The following is an 18,701-nucleotide window of genomic DNA, read 5'->3' on the forward strand; positions in this document are numbered from 1 at the left end:
TACACAACTTAATATAGAAGTAACAGAACAACAATTTTTTTTACTGATAATAGCAATGTACTTTATTTTTTATTTATAATAAAAGTATGATGTTATTAATTTAACATCGTTTATTAAAAAAAATAAAATAAAAATAAAAAAAGTAAAATACTTGGAGTCGTGTCTTTATGACCCACAATGGATTTGTGGTGATTGCAGTGGCGGCTCCAGCACCAGAAGTCGCTATCATGTTTGCCCTGAAAGTAAGGTGGCCCATGCCGTCTCCTTAAAAAAGATGATTTAAAAATTAAACATAAAATAAAAAATAATAAAATAAATGATTTTTATTTATTTATTGAAACATATAAGATATTTTATATAGTGGTATGGTATTAAAGAAATATATATGTGGCAGAACATCTAAAAATGCTTACAAGAGTCCTATTTTTCTAACAATGTTGCAATTGTTCTTGTTGTGTGCGTTTAGGAGCAGTAGAATGGCCCGCACCTGTTGAATTGGAGACATGATCCCCTGTGGCGAAATCCGTCTCTTCCAGTGTACTACAATCTAACGGTTTACACAATCCAAAATCTAATAATCTCAAATGTCCCTATATATCAAGAAACAAATTATCTGGCTTGATGTTTTTGTGTGTTGTTAAAATCCTGTATATAACAAAAAAGGTAATAAAAATATTATTATTTATATATATACTAATTTTAAAATACATGATGAACAGTTCTTGGTTCCTATTGGACAACTTTATTTTTGTTTTTCGTATTTTTTTTTTTGCTACGTGTTATGTTTACAATAGAGATGTGCTACGTGGTATGTTATACTCCCACCTCTACTACTTCCAATTACAAACAGACAGCAATGATCTACCACCGCTGAATACGCCTTCTTCTGACTTTCAATTTCCTTTCCATCATCCAACTCGCATTTCCTTCACTCCTATTTCTTTTCTCATCAGCTTCCAATTTCCCTACCATTTCCTCCTCCACCGCTTCTCCTCTACTTCTCATTCTCTCCCGACAGCACGAGAATCGTTTACTGTTCCGGGCTGGATCAAGGTTGGGTTAGTGTACCCTCCACAACAGGTCATTGTTGGAGAAAATCTTCACATATTTGTTCCATATTTCGGGCTTAACCACATGGTCTGGAAAACCCTAGCTTATAATCGACCTGCCAGAAGCTCTCCAGACCAAAAACTACCTACTGAATTCAGTCACCTGATTCCCTGACTACAACCGTTTACTAATACCCGAGAACTCAAATCAAGAATGGTTTAACATCTCAGGCAACATGAGAACTAAAGTAAGAACTAATTTTCTTTGTTATTTATGTCAACCTTTCTTGATTACATGGTGATAAAATACATTTTTTTGTGAAACATCAGTTTTCCAGTTGATGACCAAGGCACTATGAAATTTGTGGTTGAATACTTTAAGGAAACTTATGGGTTTTCCATTCAGCATTTTTAATGGCCATGTCTACAAGTTGGGAAGAGACTCATATAGCTGCCAACACATTTAATAAAAGATGTTTGTACCTGTTCTCAATCCATCAATACCGTATATGAACAAGGTGCTTGAAAGTTCAATTTTCAGCTCACTTTATGATTTTTGACGACTTTAATCTATAACATTCATACTATTCGTTTGTGTAGGGTTAGTAGTAAGGGGATAAGGAGGTGGAATTGATACCAGACCAACAATTTCAAAGGAACCAACTGCCTATTTATGTGAGAGTAAGGTTAGCAATTACTTTCATGCTTACATGTTGGATCTTTTGTATTTTAAAACCATCTTTATAAATTTTCAAGCGAGCACATAATTGCTTTGGGAAGTGGTTTCAAGTTCAACAAAAGGTATGTAAATCTCCTAAAAATATGAAAACCAGTTGTTATAGTGGTTTCTTAAAATAAATTCACACCCAATATCATGAAATTGATGAAAAAAAAATGATTGACTTTGATTATGAAGTAAGAAGGTATGAATTACATTCTGAGTATTGTACAATTGGGTGCTTAATAAACCTTCATATATGGCTCGGATCAAGAAGTAGAGATAGAAAACAACCAAGAAACAACTTATGATGATTTTATAATTATAGAGATTGTAAAGAGGGTATTTACCTACATAGGAAGACCACTGGTGTCATTGGTGGAAACACTGATTGTTATAATTACTATTCTACCATTTGACTTTTTGAAAAGACAGAAGAATGTTTATCCTACTAACACAGTGGAAGATGAAGCACGAGAGAGTTTAAATCCATTTGTTCAGAGACTTGAGAAAATTGAAGAGCTACTTGAGGAACTTAAAAGGAGACCGACTCAAATACCTGTTGAAAAAGTGAATATGTCGTATGATTCCTTGGAGAGGATTAAATTAGTCAAATTTAATCATAATAAAACCGAAAGTGTAAGCCTATTCAAAATGCTCTTAATCATGAAATTATTATTATTATTTTAATTACTATTAAAAATTAAGATTTTGGAATAATGATCGTGTGTCTTGCAGGTACTTCATGCTAGGATCTTTGACTGTTTGGGACCATACTCGCATAAATGAGGTATGCTCAGGGACAAAAAATTCTTTCTTAACTTGAAACATGGACCAAATATGTTAAAGAAGAACTGAAATTGCAAAAGACGAGTTGTACCCATGACCAAAAATGTAATTTAGTTTAATATTCTATTAAATATTGAAATTTAATGCCATTTCAACTTTTTGCCCTCTTTGTCTTTATTTTTTTGGATGAAATACTCACATCTACACACTCTTTTTTCTGTTAAGCTCTCATTTCTCTTATCAACTTGCAGGTATACTTCCATAATTTCCCCTCTGCTTTAAAAATATATATACGCAATCACAATTATTGCCAATATAAATGTTATAATTAATAAAAGTAATATTTTAGAAACCAAATAAGCAACATGTAAAGATAGAAAAGGTGGTGTTGGTTGTGATGTTGGAATCACAAAATCCTTTCACTAACGGATTTGAACATTCCATATAAACCCATGTAAATTATTTATAAGCCTCTCCCGACTATGAAAACATACCCAAACACCCTTTGATTTTTAAATGGAAACTTCGATATTTATAATTTATTTCTGTCAAAAAGTACCTAAATACCCTTTAAAAGCAGTTCAATATGTTTTTTAAAAAGAATCTTTTATAAAACTTAATAAGTCAAATTTAAATATAAATTGTGAGGGGGGTTTTCTGTTTGATTTGGCTCATCTGGATACTTCACAGAAAAGCGAAAAAAATGCAAAGAAGAAATATGGTAAAATACTTTTTACCTTTTATAGCACCCTAATTTCATTTCTTCTTATTAAAAACAGAAGTACAATGCGCTAATCGGTATGTTTTATTTCAGGATTTCCAAACTTCACCTTGATGTCGGTGCATGAGTATACTTCACCTTTACCTTCCATTATTTCTTTGGCAAGTACATCCCCGCAAAGCGGGGATTCTTCCCTAGTTTGATAACAAAACAAAACAAGAATCAAGCTTATAAAACATATAACATATACCTATGTACATAATTATGTTTATAGATGGATTCGATCCCTAAAATTGTTTATGCAACATAAAATCTTACTTCATCTTCGGTTAAGGTATCTTTTCTCATGAGCAATGTTATAAGATACAGATACTCATTGTCTTGGAAAGAACAATATAGTTTCACTATGCAATTGCTGTCCACCTCAGCAAGGAGATTCCTTTTGGATTTTACATGTTCAACCTGAAAATGGGTTTAATAATTTAAATAAAGTTGAAAAGTATTGATGAAGAGATATCAACTTTTATGAATGGAAAATTACATACTTGACCTCTTCGTAAAATTTCTGATTTCTTAAGCTTTTTCATGGCGAGTATAGTGGCCGTTGTTGTCTCCCTGCAGATTCTAACCTCACCAAATGCACCCTTTCCAATCATTATGAGTAGTTCAAAATCTTCAACTCCCATTTTGTGTCTTTGTAAGCGCATGTATTCATTTTCTTTTTTTCTAGAAATCTATTATATTTGAGGCATCTTCATCCATGGCTGGGTTATTTGAATCTTCACCATCACTTATTGAATCCCTCCTTCTAGTATTTGATCTCAACCTATCTTTAGGTTGAAACTTATGTAGCCAACTTCTTGCTGAATCCATCAAGTTCCCTCAGTTAACCCAAGGGTTGCCCTAGAAACCCACCCAAATAGATATTTCAATTCCCACCCACCCAAATAGATATTTCGTTTTAACATGGCTCTCTACAATAAGATTAAGATTAAATTCAAATTCATGATGAAGATTAAATAAGATTAAGATTAAAGTCAAATAAGATTAAGATTGAAGTAACCATAGTCAAATTCATTGCCCTAGAAACCCACCCAAAGTTTTCTCTTGTCTTATCCTCTCTTAAGACGAATCCTAATCTTCAATTAGCTAACATGATAACTGCTTCCAAAAAACAAACAAATATTATTTAGAAATAGGGCTATAGTTTAATAAGATAAGTAGCTACATAAAATAAGAAAGTTTTACCAAAATCACATAACAAAGACACAAACTAAAGTCATATTTGGAAGAGAAGGGACGAACTAACAGGTTCATCATCTGATTAAAAAAAACTTTCAAAATACAGAGTTAGAAATGAAATTAGGGTTAGAAATGAAATTAGGGTTCTAGCCCTTTACCTGGATAGATTCCAGACATGATGAAGAAAAGATAATACACATAGGGCTTCAACATATATTCACATGAAGAGAATTCCAGGAGATGGATTAAAGTGAAACGGGTTGAAAAATTGAAAGTTTAATACGAAATACGACCAATATCTAAGTAGACCTCATGAATTGGATTCCAAATTGAAACTCTAATTTATGTTGAAAAGAGGCAAGAATCAAATGAAGTGGAATATACAATATTCGTTCTTTCAAATCATGTAAAAAGAAAAGATAATGAAGATGAATCATACGGTGTTCAAGAGAAAGAGAGAAACAAAACCCTAGAACGGAAGCGAAGTCCAGAAGATGGTCGGACCAACTAAAAACTAAGGATTTGGAGAACGCTACCGAAAAATAAGTGAAATAGTATCATGCGGGAACTTTTGGATGAAAAGCTACCTCGATTAAGGGAGAGATGTTGGTTTTGTGAAGAGGGAGCAATTAGATGAAGTGAAAGAAGAATAGGAGAGGCAAAAAAAAATTAACAATGGAGGCCTTTCAAATTTTTGGGATTTTCATTTCCCCCAGCTGCAAAAAAGAGAAAACGTCTTTCATTAAAAAAAATATAAAGCGACATTTCTACACGACACCCATATTTAAAAAAGTGCCCTCCGTGTTTTTAATTTTTTTTTGTTGGACATTAGTTCTAGGGCACACACAAAAGAATGTCCTCTATCCTTCAAATTTTAGAAGAGATGACATTATTTTTACGGCACACGCTTTTGCGTATCGTAAATCAGCGCGTGTCATTGTTTACGCGTCATTAAAGGGCTGTTTTCAGGTAGTGGAGGTTATCCATGCAAATAACCCAAATCTCCATGCACCATCTTATCACACTCTCTCTTCTTCCTCTCTCCTTTTCTCTCGGCCGAATCCAAGCACGCACACACACACACACACTTCATTCAAAATTCTCTCAAAGAAACTCTCTCTCCATTCTCTCCAAATTTTCGAGATCTAAGAGGTATTCAAAGAATTTCTTCCATAAAATCATCATTCAAGGTAAGTTGGTGCTTAAATCTATGATCTAACTCACTTCTTTCCATCAAAAATCATCTCTTAATCCATTCAAGTTCATGATCTTGCATCTTAGAACCCACTAAGTTCGAGATCCATCCAAGGAGCTTGATAGGGCCGAAAATAGCACCAAACTTCTCCAAAATCTTCTTCAAAACCGATCCACAACTCAAGGTGAGTTTCATACCCCTTTCTTTTCGGTTTTTATGAGTTTTATGGGGGAGAATACAAGAAAATGTGTAGATCTATGTGTAAATGTATGATATGTGTGATTTGATGCATGTATGTGTGTGATATCATGTGTTTTGTGATGAATATGTTATCAAAAAGTGTGTAAAAACCGAGATCTAAGACATGAGAAAAGGAAATAAACATAAGCTATTTTACACTAATCAATTCAAGAAAAAATAGTTTATAAGGTTAAGATGAACATACTTGAACATAAAACCCATTTTTGGGCTTAAATTGTCAAAAATACAAACTTGGGGTAAAAATCAACAAGTCAAGGGTTCTTGAAGGTTAAAAGGGGCCAAAACAGTTTCCATAAATATTTTTCTGATTTTTAGAAATTTCTAAGGACTTAAAATGTAAATTTTTAACCGAATGGGCTAATTATGGGCTTCTCGGCCCAGTAAGCCTCCAAATACGAAATTTTACAAGTTAAGGGGCTGGAAATGTAACTTTCTGTAAAACATGGGGTATTTAGCATAAAAAAATGTTTATAAGGGTCAAAAGTGCTTTTCATTATAAAAAACGACTAAAATGCAAACTTTTTAGATTTTGTGCCAAAACTGTATAAGTTGCGAAAAATGGGTCCTTAACCGAGAATCATTATTCTAGAGGGGTTGAAGCTGTCAACTAAATAAACTTTGGGTTAAAAACGGGTTTTCATCAAATAAATTATACAAAAGTGTCAAGAAAAGTATTTTAAGGACTAAAAATGAAACTCTTTTATTAAAAAGGACCAAAAGTGTTATTTTTATAAAAGGAGGGTAATGAAAAGTATCAAACTCCATTTTCAAACAAATTAAGTCACTAATGCAAAATACAAGATCCACGACTACCGACGACACAGAAAAACAAATACATTCTCAACAACAAATATCGTTACAAAACGAATTGATTCGGTCTCGAATCAATAACAAAACAAAATCATAAAACCAAAGCATTTCAATAAACACGCGATAATTATGAGGAGTTAACCTACAAACTTTGGGCTTGGAAGTTTCAAATTATGCTTGTTGGGCCTTGCTAGCCCAATAACATGATCTTTGGGCCCGAAGGGAATACGCTTACGTGTTATTGGGCCTTCTATGACCCAATTCCATGTAAAAGGACTTTCAATAGCTCTAATGTGCTATTGGGCCCTAGTGGCCCATTAGTGCTGCTAGTGAGGTCGAGAAGTCAAATGCGAGTTGGGCCAAGTGTCTTTCGCATTCCCGATAGCCTTGAATAACTCATGGAAATAAAGGGGGCTTCGTATCCTCCTTTCTCCTCGGTTTTTGGGCTTATGAGAAATCAAAGTAAACATATTCAGGACGATAAACAATAGAAATCAGGGTGGGTGGATTAAGTGAGTAGTAACGGCTGACGCCTTTAAGGATCGTTCGTAATTTGTAGTTATAACCTAGTCATTTTCTTAATGCATGATTATAACAGCTCACAAACCCTAATTAACCCAACGCCACCCGGGTAATCAAAAACATTCGACGTATCGGTATAACAATAAACAAGTCATGTAATTTACGTATTGGGAAAACATCGGGTTTTCCTAGGAAGTTCAACATTTTCACTTGTGTGATGTATTCTAAGTTCAACAATTATACATGTTTTGAAAATCAACAAGCATATTTACGGATCTTCACACTTTTTATAAACAAATACTCTTTTTAGAAAATATCGGATTTTCTGGGTTTTACAAACTTCACCAAATCATTTTACCGTAACATTACTTATGAACTCACCAACATTTCATATGTTGACGTTTTTCAAAATAACATGTATTCTCAGGTAACTGGTAAGCCGAAGAATAAGTACCAAGTTAAGTCATGGTGTCTTGCTTAGATTATCTATCGAACAGTTTATGTTATTGATTTGTAATGTTTAAAACAATGTAAACAATATCAGTTGTAATATTTCAATGCATGATGATGAATTATGTTATGATTCATGTATATTCATTGTGATGGTATTCAATTTAAGTCACAAGAGCCCTCGGACGTTTCCGCCGTCTGGTTCGGGGGTGTGACAGTTTGGTATACAAAGTATACTGTTTTGAAATCACACTTTAAACACCTCACTAAATCCATCCTACACATTACTCTAGTAAGTAGATCAATCAATATAATGACTTGGAATCACTAATAAATCTTATTTACAAATTCACAATGACGACTATGAATATAAATATAAGTTACATTGAAAGCGATATAAGTGTAACTTAGCTTACAAAGGTTTTCCTGACAAACGTCTGAAAAGTAAACTGGCAAAACTCTTACATGATAACTACTAATATCAGGCACTCAAGAACCTCAGAGCTTTGCTAAAATACCCTAAATACAAAGAATTTTGGGGCTAAGGAAGTAGAAACTCGAGAGAGAATGTTAGGAAAGGTGTAGGGAGAAAGAATGAGCAGTTGAGGCAATTTATAGGCTGATTTTTCATGAATCGTGCCACACTCCGACTAGGTGTGCACCACGCCCTATCGTGGTCGGCTTCCTATAGTGTGACGCGTGGCGTTCAACAGGTGGAGCGGTGCGCCTCATCTGGAAGCTTGGGTGTCGCGCACTCGGAAAAATTTCAAAAATTCACAACTTGTTCATGTAAACTTCGTTTTTGACGTTCTTTATATCCACGCGTAGCTATCAAATAGATCCACAACTTTCGTTTAGACTCCATCGACCATTTCTCACTATACTCTTTTATTTATTATTTTAGAAGGCTTAGACTGCTAAACTCCATTTAATATTCATATATTTTTCATATTATATTCATTCTCGACTGTCTTTATATCGACAAACTCTTATTTATGAGATATTCAACTCTTGTTTAGATTGTTTTGTCTAAAAATCGACCGATTCAATTTTCGATTTCTGTGTCCGCGCTACTGCGTTGAAATTTCGAAGAATCATAACTTCCTCATATGAAGTCAGATTTGGACGTTCTCTATATGCACACTCACGGTTTTACGATTACTATGACTTTTGTTTAGGTTTCTTAGGGTAATAAGTAACTTATCTAAAATTCACTTTTTACGACGCACATAAATATGTTGGTTTAATCAAGAAACTTTGAATAAGCATAACTTCTTCATATGAAGTCGGATTTCAAAGTTCTTTATTTGTATGAAATCCTTGTCACATATACTATTACTTTGGTTAAGATTGTGTATCCTAAATAATTTTCTATCAAAATGTCGTTTTATAGCCGAATCTGCAGGCGTTACAATTATCTCCTCCTTTGGATGATTACGTCCCGGAATCATCAGCAAAAAAAGGCTTGTATAATGATCTCACACATTACCTTTCCATCCTAGGTAATAACCATAACTCTTACATCGTTTCAAATGAGTTTCTAGCTCTTGGACTTCTTGACTGATGGCGGTGCTTAAACGTGCAATTGCCCTTCCTTCTTTGTTGGACCGTCAGTCCTAACTTTCGAATAACCATTCGATCTTCATCATAAAGCCCTTCTCATTCACAAGCGGATTGGATCTATGGTATGGTCTTTACTTCGATTATTGTAACAAATTGAATGGTCATGCTCAAATGGCCTTCCATCGCATGATGCAATGGCTAGACACGGGTCTCTTTGATCCTGATTCCTGCATGGAAGATACCTCCCTAAATTTTCTAGTGTGATATAATCATAGCAAAGCATGTAGTGCTTCTAGCTACAGGTTGCTTAGTCTTTACGATAACTCTGATACTTCAGTTGATCACTTCGTTTGTCTTTTCCTTCAATCTCCTAACTTAAGTCGTATGCTACATCAAAATTGGTTCTCTGAACCGAGTAACTTACTTCTTAGGTTTTATCTTAGTCATACTTGATTTGTTATGACCACTAGGGTCTCAATATATTCATCTTCCTTAGTCATTACCAAAACGATGGTAACGACGGAAATGAATAAAACAAACTCAACTGCTGGTGCCTTAGTAACCTTGTAACTCTTTCTGATCCAAGTGCGAGTCCTGTGGTTCCGGTAGTATAGGCCTCTACTACGTTTCAAGCCTACTCATACTCGTCCCATGAATTCACTTGTATTTATCTAAGTTACTACACACAACGACTTCAAAACAATTTAACACATATGCCAGTGTAACATAATTAGGGATGTATTATTTCTTGAAAACGATTACATGTTTATTCAACTTTACAAAACGTTATGCCTCTTTCATCAAGCTACATCACATAATACTATCTATATATCCGATGACCATTTTGTATCTTAGACATCCTAGATAATCAACTTCTTTCTATTGGCTTCCTGAGGGTACATTTGCTTCCTCCTTTACCACCCTAAGAGTCATCTGGGAAACTCGTGAAACTTTTTTCTTCTTTGGGAAGTCCTTCACTGATTGTCCTTCTTCTTTACATTGAAAACATACCCTTTCAATTTTTCTACATTCATTAGCATAATGAAAAGTTATTCCACACTTGTAGCATAGTACATCCTCTTTGCATTGACCAAAATGCTTCTTTATGCATCCTTTACACCATTTTGACTCGGTGTTTTACCCATTATTCTTATCGTTGGGGCTAGGTTTTGAAAAGATACTCTTTTTGTTGGACTTTGAGGATCCTTCATTAACCTTCTTCTCTACGACTTCAACTTGGGTTGTGGTTCTTCCTTTGATCATGTGCTCAAGAGATTCAAGAGATTTGGCAATTTGGATGGTTGTTGTCAGATTGGTTGCTAGTTGTTAGATTAATGTCTAAGTCCATAACTATATTTGGTATGTACTTCACCCGACCCGACATGGTCCATTTGGGTTGCACTTCACCGACACAATTTATATGGATAATCTTTTGAGAATAGTATATTTACGATTATATTAGTATATTATAAGTTCCAATATATTAATATGGAATCATATTATTTAATTAGTATTGATCAAAAATTAATTTAGAATTAATTAAGTGATCAAAATGAACTAATTAACTATGGACTCTTAGATATATGTGTGTGATGGGCCAAGTTCATTTAGGTTGGGCTAAGCTTTCATGGATAGTCCATGGAGTGTTTAACCCATGGATCATATGAAATGAAAGGTCATGGGTTTAACCCTAGTCTCCACACAATATAAAGATGTCCTTGGTTAGTGAAATTGGCACTAATGTGGGTACACTAAGAGGGCTAGCCGATTTCACTAGAGAGAGCCAAAGTATTCTTATTCTCAAGGTTATTCCAAGGTGTTTTGGTGATTTCTGATTCCACTTGAGACTTCCACACTATTGGGACTAAGCTCTTAAAGCTTGAATACATCAAGCTACATCAAAAGGTATGTCATCTAACTAATACTTTGTAGTATAAGAGCTTCATAATATGCTAGATAGGATTAAAGCCTTGGAAAGTTCTTATTTGCATGTATGATAGAGAAAACATAGATCCAAGGTTTATAGGGTTGCATGTACACCATAGGAGTGTTAGAATGCTCAAAAATCATCAGTGGTATCAGAGCCTAGGCTTGCTTTCTCTTATACTTGATGCAACTAGATTATTCGAAGCCAAGAATCTGTCAGAGCCTAAAACTCGACGAATTCTAGTAGAAAACTCAACGAGTTCATGTATTAGAGCATGAACTCGATGAGTTCCATGAAGAACTCGACGAGTTTAGCCTCCAGACAGCATATCTTCGTGGTTTTTGGTTGGAATTGGAGTAGGAACATTACCATAAGCTGCTTTTTGAACTTATAAACTTGTTTTTGATGTGGTAATATTCATGGTAATCCAATTTCAAAGATAATTGTTAATAGATTCAAGTTTTGTAGTACTTTAAAAGTGATGCTAATTACATGAAAAAGTTTGATGTGAATTATCTTTGTTCATATGAGTTGCTTAGATTAATAGATAAGTTAATTGATTATGTATTTTCAATACATTTTAATCTAAGAGATGATTCTAAAATGTGTTTGTGTAACTTGTCCTCAAGTTACATGAAATGTCACATTTAAGTTTCTTAAAACTCATAAAAGATGGCAAAGGTTACAAAATCAAGAGTCTTGTTCTCAACAATGGTTTTATGACTCCATAACTTGTCCTCAAGTTATAGAGGTTCAAGAGTCACTTTATTAAGTAAAAAATGTGTATCCTTAATTAAATCCATAAGTTACAAAATAAAGAAAAGTTACATTCTTTTATTAGTTTAAAGTCTTCCATAACTTGTACTCAAGTTATGGAACTTGAAGAGTTTTTTAATTAAAACTAATTTAAACACATAAGTTATGAAATTAATTAGTTTTGAATAGTTTCAAAACTTGCCCTTAAGTTTTGGAATTTGAAAAGTTTTCACTTATGAATACTTTAATGCCAAGTTAGCCCTTAGAATTTTAAAAGTTAAAATTTATCCCTTATACTTTATAATATTATAAGTTAATAATATATATATATATATATATATATATATATATATATATATATATATATATATATGTATAAGAGTAAAGTTATTCTTACCATTAGTAGGCCTCATTCACGAAACCGGTCTATAAGGGGGGTATAAGGTTACTGTCTATAAAATGACAGTTTAATGAGTGTCCACTCTCACCCACCGCTTCCTTGACAGATGGAGGGTCGTTAGCCGAACGGGTAGGACAAAGACTATAAATTCTCCCTTCATTAAAAGTATTAATGATAAATACTAAGTAACTAAACCTTTTATAAATACCCAATCTTAGTTACTTAGGAAAATGTGAATAAGGTGCTAATCCATGAAATTACACTTTGCACTTTGTTTAAGTCGGTTAGTGGAGCGTGTGTGGTTAACCGGCACACTAACTCGTATTTAACAAGGTAAACAAAGGGTAACTTAATGTTTATCATAGTATCGATGGAGCGTGTGTGGTTAACCGGCACATCGATTGAGGGGTAAACACTTAAGGGTACCAAGTAATTTGCATGGTTACTTCACACCTTGTTTTGTGATCCTCGGCATCCCTATCACAAAACCTAAAGGGCACACTCGAGATTGAAACATGCCATTGAAATGTTCAATGAATCTCAAAAGAACTAGGAGTTTCAAAAGCAATTAAAAACCTAATAATACATTTCGTTTATCTTGGTGGAAATTAGTGAATCGTCATTCACCTACCTTTAAATATTCTATAGCTTGGATTACGGCATCCCTCTTCCAAGTTATAAAATATTGTGTTGAGTCCTAGCCTTAATATTTCATATTGGGTGTTATATTAAGGACTTTAAATCAACTAACTTGAATATCTCCAAAAAGATGTCTAGTTCAGACATCTATGATCTTCCCAAATCTCTTGGAACTTCGCTTCCTCCACCTCCTCCAGTTATTCTCCTTAACCCACAAGTTCAAGGTCACGCAAGCCCTATTGGCATGGCAAGGTCTAGGTGTGATCACATCTTGGATATGACGTCACATATTGACAAGCCGGGAGAGTTGGGTGTCAAAGTCTTGAGAAATTTGGTGGTTCAATCACTTTCTAAGTCATATAGTGAGTTCCCTTTGGGACTCCTATGAAACAAACTATGACAAGACCCTTAATGATCTTATCTATTTGCTTGGTGCTGCTGAATCAGAAATGATTTGGAAGGCTAGTAAAGCAAATTTGATTATAAGATCAACTTCCCAAAACTTAATGGACATTGAAAATGGTGACATTGGAAATCCAGAAAAAGCATTCTCTTCCCAATGGAAAGGGATCGGCCATAGTCAACTCAGTTGACCAAATGCTAAATAGAAAGGCTAAGTCTGAGATTATCCCATGTACCATTCCCAAAGGATTCATATGGTTCTATTGCCAAAAGGAAAGGGCATTGGTTGCGAAGCTGCCAAATTTACTTGAAACATCATAAGGCTGGTAAAGTCAATAAGTTTGACTCTACTTCAGGTAAAGTCCACTATCTAACTCGGTTAAGTTTCTATTCTGAGATTCTTATTACATGATGTGACTAGGTCACATGTTGATGTTTTAAGAATCAAAGGAAAAGTGAAGGAAACTAAAAGAAAGAGTATGCTGAATCTGATCGCGAAGATGTATTTTTATCGCTTGATTGAAGATCAGATTCTTGAGCTACTTCTTCAGAGTTATGATAGATTGCTAGGAAACATGTAATAACATAGTTTTCATTTCAAGTTACATTGTAAGGAAAAAGTTTTTTCCGTATTTTAAAATAATTAAAAGTTTATTTTACTTTATTTTTATCTCCTTACAATGACATTCATTAAAACTTGATGTTTGTATGTTTATAGCAATATTGGAAATATGAATTTGATTCTTTCATTTGTGGTAGTGTCTAAATTTACCAAATAAGGAAATATTCTCATCACCCAAGTTTTCAACTGGACTGAAACTTGGAATCATACAAGGTGTTGAGTGTGATGTGTGAGAATTTTCAACTTTCGAAAATTAAGACGAGTTCCGTGTTCACATGTATATGTGACTCAAGAGAAGGACTAAGGGATCAAGTACACTTTCTTGTGCACTTGTCAACGTCTACCACAAAATATGGATAAGACTATTCATCATGATTTACTAAAGTTTAGTAAATATGGTTACACTTACAAGTTTAAGTGTAATTCTGATACATTGAAAATTTTCGATGTATGGCAGAACGAATGAGAAGAATCAAATTAGGCAGAAGGAGAAAAGTTTCTCAAATCTGAAAAGATGGGAGAGTACTTTAGTATCATGTTTTAAGATCATCTTAATGATTTTGAGACCTTATCACAATTCATCCTCTAAGCGAATTATGATAGTTAAGAAGAGGAGTTATGAATTGTTGATGTGGCTAATTCAAGAAGATGATTCATAAATCGTTCCAAAAACAATTTTTAGAGTTATACTCTAAGATTGTAACTTGAGTGACATGTCTTAAAGAAGGTTTAAAAAACACTTGTCAAATGTAAGAGTAAAAGTTTTCTACTCTTGTACATTTGAAATTGGTAATTTGTGATATTTTGGATAAAACAAAGATCAACTAAGGCCAATTGTGTTAAGTGTCTGTCTTGATTATAATCTACACTGTCTCTTGAATATTTGGCAAGAAAGTCTTATAGGTCAAGGAGACAGTGGGAGTCTAAAAGATCCTAAAAGGGTTTCAAGAAGTAATCAAGAATAAAAACTTGTATTTCATCACTAGCACACGACTTGAGATTTATAACCTATCATGTTGACATATTCTGTGCCCATTCCAGTTAAGTTGGCTATACATTTGAGTTCTACATGTTCTCAATTGTTTGCATAGCTAATTGGAAGCAATGGGAGGCCCTTGAGCTGCCAGGTGGCAAGAAGTTAAGATTGCACAAGTTCAATCCATATGAGTTAGGATTTGTCACTAACCTAGTCTTGTGATTATGGTTTTGAAAAATTCACGTGGATAAGAACACATACACCATAAAATCTAAGTGTCATAAGGTTTCTCTCCGATTCATGAAAATGATTGTGAGGAAATTATTTCACTAAGTAGATTTTAAGTAGATAGAAATTGTGATATTTGCAGTTCTCAAAGTCGTTAGTGGAGCGTGCTTGGTTAACCGGCACACTAACATTGACTTATGAGAAATGACAAAAGGTCTAAACAATTGAGACTATGATTACGACATCCCTTTTCATAGTTCTGAAATTGTTTAAGACACACCTGTGAGCTATCTAGGATAAGGTGTATAATTTTGATAAAGTCTTATCAAAGCAATCTAGTATCAGAAATCTGAACTTTGGTAAGAATGTCAATAAAGTATTAACTTCTAGAGGTCCAACTGTTTTCTGAATTGGATATGACTAAAGTGATTAAGCAATTGTCGAGGACAATCTAAGGTTTACCGAAGATTGGTTGCTCAAGGACAGTTGGAAGTATACTATTAATATTGGAAGGACCATATTGACATAGTCTGAAGAGAGGCAACTCTTGTTCAGAAGTGGTAGTCAAAATGGCAATATAGAGTTGTCTTCTTAGGTGGAAGCAATATGTGTAAGGTTAAAGAAACTTAATGCAAGAAGCATGTTCAAAGCAATGCGCTTTGAATCTGCGACATCATTTCCATGGAATTGCTCTCTATTGGGATACTCTGTAATGATTGTTGCCAATTCTTTGTGGCTTTGTGCATAATCATTACAAGAGGAACAATGCATATAAGTTTAAAATCAAAACAGATTTCGATAAATGATAGGAATTTGGAATTCTTACATTTAAGACAAGGAATTGGGAGTGTGAAAAGAGAATCTTTGAAATTATGTTCAATTGATCTAATTCACAAAGAAAATGATCGTAGACAAACATAGAGTTCATACTTGGTGTATGGCAAAACTATTGTTTAGAAAAACATAGTGTACATGCTTAGAGCATGGGACAACTAGTGTTTTTTAATTCAAGTATAAAGTTGATAAAACCGAAACAATGAATAATGAGTAATCATTATGGTGATAAATAGAAAGTGTTTTATTTATATTCATAGGTTTTGATACCATATTAGATTCATTTATTATTGTGTTTCACTTTGCATGTTTTGACTCCCATAATAACTAGGTTACTCTACCGGAATGACTAAGTTATTCAAACCATCCACAGTCGGTCATATGGTTGAAGTAGATATGAATCAAGACTATCATGGGTTGGCTTGTAGAGGTCCAAGTTGGTGGACAAAGTTGTGCCAAAACACTCATGAGTGCTCATAAGTTCTGAGTATTGGATTCAACCCGCGCTCATTTGAATCACTTCATGGATTTTATCACGAGTGATCATGAGACGATAATATCTTATATTCTTCAAACCTAGAGATATGTGTTGTTACTATGAGATGATAGTACATTTATTGCACGAAAATGCATTGGTAACTCGATGTTATAAAACGTGCCTTTGTGTATGATTTAACAAGTAGAAGATCAAGCATATGAGTCGAAGTTTATCCATTCCTTTTACCTTCAGGATAAAAGCGATATCTGTGGGCCGCTCGATGATTTAATGATGATACATGTGAGTGCTTGGCCAATCTAGGATTGATTTGATTTGTTCAATCAGTCAGTCGTCATGAATCGGAAATCGGGAAACAACAAATGGATAGAGAGAATGATTATAATCCATGTCTCAGTCCATATGATATCCAGAATGGAGGAATATATGATCCCTTATCTAATGGACAAGTCATTGACAAAGGTTAGAGTTTGTTGACAAGATCAGAGTTCGACAACGGCTTTAAGAGCTACGATTGCCAGGTAGGTTTTGAAGTCATAATCAATAATAGTTTTTGAGTTATCCAAGTGGGAGACTATTGGATTAATGTCTAAGTCCATAACTATATTTGGTATGTACTTGACCCGACCCGACATGGCCCATTTAGGTTGCACTTAACCGACACAATTTATATGTATAATCTTTTGAGAATAATATATTTATGATTATATTAATATATTATAAGTTCTAATATATTAATATGGAATCACATTATTTAATTAGTATTGATAAAGAATTAATTTAGAATTAACTAAGTGATCAAAATGAACTAATTAACTATGGACTCTTAGATATATGTGTGTGATGGGCCAAGTTCATTTAGGTTGGGCTAAGCTTTCATGGATAGTCCATGGAGTGTCTAACCCATGGATCATATGAAATGAAAGGTCATGGGTTTAACCCTAGTCTCCACACTATATAAAGATATCCTTCGTTGGTGAAATTGGCACTAGTGTGGGTACACTAACAGGGCTAGCCGATTTCACTAGAGAGAGCCAAAGTATTCTTATTCTCAAGGTTATTCCAAGGTGTTTTGGTGATTTGTGATTCCACTTGAGGCTTCCACACTATTGGGGCTAAGCTCTTAAAGCTTGAAGACATCAAGCTACATCAAAAGGTTTGTTATCTAACTAGTACTTTGTAGTATAAGAGCTTCATAATATGCTAGTTAGGATTAAAGCCTTGGAAAGTTCTTATTTTCATGTATGATAGAGAAAACATAGATCCAAGGTTTATAGGGTTGCATGTACACCATAGGAGTGTTAGAATGCTCAAAACTCATCACTAATTTCACCATTCGACCGAAATATGTTGGTAGTCCATTAGCAAACCTTTCGACCTTGGAGGGTTCGATAGGAACCAGGTGAGAAGCTAACTTATTTTCTTAGTAATGTTGCAGCGTACTTAGTAACACTTATGTCTCTTTTCTTCATATTCTAGAATTCCTTGCTCATTTCAAACATGTCTCTTTCTGAACAGTATTCCCTTTTTAACTGTACAACAAAGTCTTCGCATGACATCTTCCATGCTTCTCCTTTCGGCATAGTGACGACCATTCTTTTCCACTACTTAAGACACCAGTTTGTAGTTGTCTAGATGTAAAAAATGTCTTCCGTCTGTCACTATAGTCGTAACTCTCAAATGTCATCTCCATTTTATAAATCCAATCCATAACTAACACTGGTGTTGGCTTTCCAAAAAGGCTTGGTGGTTGGGATGCCATGAAGTCTTCATGCCTGCATCTATCTCGAACAACTTCTTCATTTGTATTGTCCTTTCTACTTCTTCATGGTTCAGCCTATCTAATGGCTCTACTACAGTTTCCATCTTCTAACTGTTACTTATTCAACTCATATTTCACAACTAGTGCAGTAAGTGCATCCTTATTCTCTTGAAGTAGTTGTCTTGTCTCATCTATTTGTTGGTCTAGCATTTCTTGCAACATTTCTAGAACTCCTACCACTATGATGGGTTTGGGTGCAATTGCAACGATTGGTGCCGGCGTAATCACATGCTTAGGCTTAGGCTGTCGACTTCCATTTACATTTGCTAGTCCATTACG

The 18,701-nt window shown here is 34.2% G+C and overlaps 1 pseudogene; it reads right to left on the minus strand.

Annotated features, from left to right (window-relative positions):
* Positions 1-225: 225 nt before the first annotated feature.
* Positions 226-18,466, minus strand: LOC145049964 (uncharacterized; annotated as a pseudogene).
* Positions 18,467-18,701: the final 235 nt, after the last annotated feature.

This window comes from Lactuca serriola, chromosome 5, assembly GCF_051521515.1.
Source record: "Lactuca serriola cultivar US96UC23 chromosome 5, Lser_US96UC23_V15, whole genome shotgun sequence".
NCBI classification, from domain to species: Eukaryota; Viridiplantae; Streptophyta; class Magnoliopsida; order Asterales; family Asteraceae; genus Lactuca; species Lactuca serriola.